Source organism: Nilaparvata lugens, unplaced genomic scaffold (assembly GCF_014356525.2).
Source record: "Nilaparvata lugens isolate BPH unplaced genomic scaffold, ASM1435652v1 scaffold5324, whole genome shotgun sequence".
Lineage (NCBI taxonomy): Eukaryota > Metazoa > Arthropoda > Insecta > Hemiptera > Delphacidae > Nilaparvata > Nilaparvata lugens.
Genome location: NW_024091182.1, coordinates 1,806 through 8,318, shown reverse-complemented (window position 1 = coordinate 8,318; position 6,513 = coordinate 1,806). Strand labels below are relative to the sequence as shown.

Here is a 6,513-nt window from a genome sequence, read left to right as displayed (position 1 = left end):
ACTATGTGTAGCCTTATCCAAATTTGGGAGAGGAATAGCACAAGGTTACCTTATTTTTTTCTCTCCCAATCATTCTTATGATGTACTTTTGTAAGAATCAATCAATAAATCACACTTTGTCAAGAGATTTATTTTGTTTGAGATTATTTCTTTTATATTTTTCAAGTCTAAGCTTCATTTTATTAATTGTGTTTTATGAGAGCAATAATGGGATCCCGTTGTATTTTAACTGTTCACTAGAAAATTGTAATCTTCAACGTCTGTGCTTAATATTATAATTCTATATTTACATAGAGAAAATATAGCATAAGAAGATATCCCATTGTAGGGCGTTTATGTTCTAAATTACACTGTTAACTCAAGCGAATAGTAGTCACCCGGCCAAAACAGTAATAATAGACAGTACTCGTTTTATTATTTTTGCTATTGTTTGAATTTATTCATTTGAAATCTATCTCTACATCTCTACATCATAAAATCATGAACAGACTATTTGATGATTCTACTGATTTAATAACGCATTATATATAATTATTAATGTTGGATAATTCGACTAAGTCTTGATATTATGTACAGTTCTCAGATCGAGTGGATTATTTACAACAAACCTTAAACTAATAGTTGAATAGCGGAACTACTTTATAAAATGTAGGTTATGAATTTAAATCACTATTTTTTTTATTCAGACACTGTATTAAATCAATTACATTACTCACAGGGAACTGGAAAGATCTTCACCGTTCAAATGATTGGGATCATCATGTGGATGATGGGTGTGGAGACTTCTGTCAAAATTTTCTGGGCATTCATGGTTTTCGCATACTGGTTGGTAAGTAGCCGTACATAGGTATCTGCAATTTATTTTTCAATTACGGTAAAATAGATAACCCAGATAATATATTTCTATAGATAACACAGTGCTCGATTTTTGTATGAATGATCCAGGCGACCGAAATACTTTGCTCTACTACGAGCTAAATGAGTTTTTTCAATGGACTGAGCTTCCACAAAAAATTATAGAGAATAACGAATTATAGAAGTTTTACTGTACTGTAAAGTTAATTTCTCATCTGTATATTTTATATTTTACAGGCCAGGGATTTTGTGATTTTTTTCGCCAAACTGCAAGATCTTCTGGTTGCATTTTTCATTAGAATGTTGTTGAACGGATTCGACCAATAAGTAAAAAGAAATACAGTAAGAATCTTTCAACGATGCGTCCATTTGCAGCAGACAACATAAGACTTTTGATGTTTTCATACACTTTAGTAGGCTACTTAATCACCTTCTGTGATTTTTATAATCTATGTTGTCAGGGCCGTCGAGAGAATTTAATCACCTTCTGTGATTTTGTATAATCTATGTTGTCAGGGCCGTCGAGAGAATTTAATCACCTTCTGTGATTTTGTATAATCTATGTTGTCAGGGCCGTCGAGAGAATTTAATCACCTTCTGTGATTTTGTATAATCTATGTTGTCAGGGCCGTCGAGAGAATTTAATCACCTTCTGTGATTTTGTATAATCTGTGTTGTCAGGGCCGTCGAGAGAATTTAATCACCTTCTGTGTTTTGTATAATCTATGTTGTCAGGGCTGTCGAGAGAATTTAATCACCTTCTGTGATTTTGTATAATCTATGTTGTCAGGGCGTCGAGAGAATTTAACACCTTCTGTGATTTTGTATATCTATGTTGTCAGGGCCGTCGAGAGAATTTAATCACCTTCTGTGTTTTGTATAATCTATGTTGTCAGGCCGTCGAGAGAATTTAATCACCTTCTGTGATTTTGTATAATCTATGTTGTCAGGGCCGTCGAGAGAATTATCTATGTTGTCAGGGCCGTCGAGAGAATTAATCACCTTCTGTGATTTTGTATAATCTATGTTGTCAGGGCCGTCGAGAGAATTTAATCACCTTCTGTGATTTTGTATAATCTATGTTGTCAGGGCCGTCGAGAGAATTTAATCACCTTCTGTGATTTTGTATAATCTATGTTGTCAGGCCGTCGAGAGAATTTAATCACCTTCTGTGATTTTGTATAATCTATGTTGTCAGGGCCGTCGAGAGAATTTAATCACCTTCTGTGATTTTTAATCACCTTCTGTGATTTTGTATAATCTGTGTTGTCAGGGCCGTCAAGAGAATTTAATCATCTTCTGTGATTTTGTATCATCTATGTTGTCAGGGCTGTCGAGAGAATTTAATCACCTTCTGTGTTGTTGTATAATCTATGTTGTCAGGGCCGTCTAGAGAATTTAATCACCTTCTGTGATTTTGTATAATCTATGTTGTCAGGGCCTTCGAGAGAATTCAATCACCTTCTGTGATTTTGTATAATCTATGTTGTCAGGGCCGTCGAGAGAATTTAATCACCTTCTGTGTTTTGTATAATCTATGTTGTCAGGGCCGTCGAGAGAATTTAATCACCTTCTGTGATTTTGTATATCTATGTTGTCAGGCCGTCGAGAGAATTAATCACCTTCTGTGATTTTGTATAATCTATGTGTCAGGGCCGTCGAGAGAATTTAATAACCTTCTGTGATTTTGTAATCTATGTTGTCAGGGCCGTCGAGAGAATTTAATCACCTCTGTGATTTTGTATAATCTATGTTGTCAGGGCGTCGAGAGAATTTAATAACCTTCTGTGATTTTATATAATCTATGTTGTCAGGGCCGTCGAGAGAATTTAATCACCTTCTGTGATTTTGTATAATCTATGTTGTCAGGGCTGTAGAGAGAATTGATGGGCCCCTGTGCAGTATACCACCTCGGACTCGGGACCCCAAAGGGGTAGGGGAGTGATTGGGAGGTGGAGGGTTGCACCCCTCGATGCCCGGGCCCCTGTGCATTTGCCTCCTCAGCCCCCCCTGTCGACGGCCCTGTATAGTCCCGGTACCTTTAGTAAATACTATTTCACTTCATCTTTGTAGTTCATTTTAGAAGTGTTTGCATTCAAAGTAACATTTTGTAAATGAAGTTAATTAAATGAAATAAGTACCCTAGTGAAAGAGTGATTCTGTTAATAGAGTTTATTATGTTGAATAAGTAAGTAGCTATAGTTAGAGAGTGATTTTGTAAATGAGGTCAACTATGTCAAATAAGTACCTAGTTGTAAATTTTCGATAAAGACTATTAAAAAAAATATATTTTGTCAATAGATCTTAATAGGCCTATTGGAAAATGAACAAGTTAGTTGTGTTAATTAAAAACTACTATTTATGAATTTCTTTAAATTTGTTCACATCAAACTATTGTGTTAATACGTTGAAGTTTCTGTCAGTAATTTCATCCATGAACATTAATTTTACATTGTTAAAAAACCTATTTTAGTTATTTTCAATTATTCAATTGTTTAAAATTGTATGATTTTATAAAAGTTTCATTTTAAATGCAGTAACACACAATTCAAAAATACTAAATAGTTACTTAAAAAGAAGTTAATGTGAAATAAGTAAGCTTCCTAGTTGTACCGTGCTGTGTAAATTTTCGATAAAGACTACGGTATTCATTAAAAATGTTCTTTTGTCAATAGATCTATACCCTGGTTGCAAGTTAGTTGTGTTAATCAATTACTCCTATTTATGAATTCCCTTAAATTTGTTTACTATAAATTGTTGTTTTACAGTAATAATCATATTTGAAGTTTCTGTCGGTCATTTTATTTATGAACATTCATTTTTCATTGTAAAAAACTTATTGCTATTTTCAATTTTCCGAACATTTTAGAATTATATAATTTGTATGATCTTATAAAAGATTTTCATCTTGAATGATTGTGTAAACACAATTTAAAAATACTACTGTGAATAGGTAGGCTACTAATAATGAAGTTAATTATGTGAAATAAATAGCCTACCTAAATATTTGTAATTTGTAAATTTTCAATGAAAAAAGTTATATGTAATTATCCTGGAAAATGTGCAAGTTATTTGTGTTAATTGATAACTCCTATTTCTGAATTTCCTTGAATTTGTTCACAATAAGTTATTGTGTTAATTAATAACTCCTATTTCTGAATTTCCTTGAATTTGTTCACAATAAATTATTGTGTTAATAAACATGCTTTAAAGTTTCTGTCGGTCATTTTATTTATGAACATTAATTTTACATTGTTAAAAAACCTATTTTAGTTATTTTCAATTATTCAAACGTTTAAAATGAGATAATTTGTATGATCTTATAAAAGATTTTCATCTTGAATGATTGTGTAAACACAATTTAAAAAAAAAAATAAATAGGTACTGATAATATGAACTGATTATTCATTGGCAACTATAGCATTTTTACTGTGCAAACAAAATAGTAGTTTCCAATTTGATTTTTCATCGAATTGAATTATTATTTCATTCGATTTTAATTATGTTTTCAATTGTACTATAGTTCTTTTTTGTACTAGTTTTACCGGAGTGACATTATAGTTTCCTCTCACTCTCAACAGTAGGGTATCACCTCTGACACATATTGTCTGAAATAATAATTTAAAAGCAGTGTTGATTATTGATCTTGATTTTTTATAAATTTCAAAGCGATCTCCATTCTCCATAAAATTTAAAATAAACATTTCCGATATCTACTATTATAGATCATTGTAATAATTGTATTGATGAATAAATTATGCAGGTTGTATTATTTTGACACTGTTAAAGAATCTGCTTTCTAATTCTTGAGAAAATTAGAATTTTTATGTTTACAATTCTCTTATCCCATGAGAGAATCATTCAGTTCCGTACTAATTTCTAATTTGAATAGAATACCAGGCTGGGAGTATAGTGAGACTATAATATATTACTTAGAGGAACATAAGCTACATTCATGGTGACTCAACCAAGTCCAATACAACTAAAACGTGTCAGCTGACATGCTTTGGTAAAAAAAGTACTGTAATAATTTCTCACTTTCTCAAAAAACTTGGAATAAATCTATTATAGAATTATTTCATTAGAAAAACAGTTTCGACTGCAGTGGCATAGCTCAAGGCTATCAAGTGGATAGGGAACTATCAACACACTAAATGATGAGTTGAAGCAGCGCTCATCAAATAGATTATAATACAGAATTGAAATGAGAATAAACCATTCAATTTTTCCATCTGTTTACTCTATTCTTCTCCATATAAATCTTGGAAATTTATATTCTCGAAAGTTGATTCATAACTCTGTCTTCTTCATTTATGAATATTATTTGCTAATGGAAAAGAGACATCTAGGCTGCCTGAAATAACAGTCAACTCAAAATCCCCGGGTATTTCACCAATTACTTTTAAATAAATGACACTTGAAATTTCTGGTACATTTCCCAAAGTGATTACTGCTAAAAGTTTTGTTCCATATCAAGGAATTATTTCAAATGTGGGAAGTAAGCCAGATGTTTCTCTGCAACAATACATTGTTTTGTAAATAATAGATGAAATATATGGGTATGAAATAATGATTGAGTAGATGAATAGATGAACAAATGAATGAATTCGTAAATAAATGAATAAATTGTACTGACCGAGCATAGGGCAGCATCATAGATGCTCTTGATGATATTGCAACCCGCCAGTACTGCAATTCTTGCGGCTCTGCATCAACCACCTCTTCTCTTCCAGCTGAATCGGTTGACAGAATCAGCGTGAAAAAATAAATCAAAAATAAATACTATCAGGAAAAAATATTTTTCATTCCTTCTTATATTACAAGTAATGAAATATATTAATTTTTCGCCCCACTTGAATGTAATGAGCTAGTTTTCGTGCGTCATATGGAGGCCGAAAATGATTGTTTTCTGACCAGGCCGGTAAAATTTTTACGGCCCTAGGGCTGTAAAATAACCTTGAAGTCAGCTGATTCTGATTTGTTGTGAACGTGTTTACAAAATAGTTTATAAAACGGAATCAGTTTATGCTTCTAGAATCAAATGAAGTATTTTGCAATAAGATACTATCATTTTATTTGGATGAATGAAATACAAATGAGATATTATAAACTATTCAAATTCAATTTTCAGAGTAGTATAATAGAATCTAACCTCAAACCTCCTAGTACTGCGTTTATCACGGAACATAGTGGATAAACGGAATCATTTTATGCTTCTAGAATCAAATGAAGTATTTTGCAATAAGATACTATCATTTTATTTGGATGAATGAAATACAGATAAGATATATTATAAACCATTCAATTTTTCCATCTGTTTACTCTATTCTTCTCCATATAAATCTTGGAAATTTATATTCTCGAAAGTTGATTCATAACTCTGTCTTCTTCATTTATGAATATTATTTGCTAATGGAAAAGAGACATCTAGGCTGCCTGAAATAACAGTCAACTCAAAATCCCCGGGTATTTCACCAATTACTTTTAAATAAATGACACTTGAAATTTCTGGTACATTTCCCAAAGTGATTACTGCTAAAAGTTTTGTTCCATATCAAGGAATTATTTCAAATGTGGGAAGTAAGCCAGATGTTTCTCTGCAACAATACATTGTTTTGTAAATAATAGATGAAATATATGGGTATAAAATAATGATTG

General features: G+C 31.7%; 1 long non-coding RNA gene across 3 annotated transcripts; it reads right to left on the bottom strand.

The window, feature by feature from the left end:
* Positions 1-1,284: 1,284 nt before the first annotated feature.
* LOC120355945 lies at positions 1,285-2,739 on the bottom strand. Of its 3 annotated transcripts, none has more exons than XR_005573874.1 (3): positions 2,693-2,739; positions 1,858-2,076; positions 1,285-1,504 (listed from the first exon to the last, which is right to left on the bottom strand). It is a non-coding gene; the product is annotated as an uncharacterized LOC120355945 (long non-coding RNA). The 3 variants fall into 3 exon arrangements; XR_005573875.1 differs by lacking the exon at positions 2,693-2,739 and adding an exon at positions 2,478-2,502; XR_005573873.1 differs by lacking the exon at positions 2,693-2,739 and adding an exon at positions 2,317-2,376.
* Positions 2,740-6,513: the final 3,774 nt, after the last annotated feature.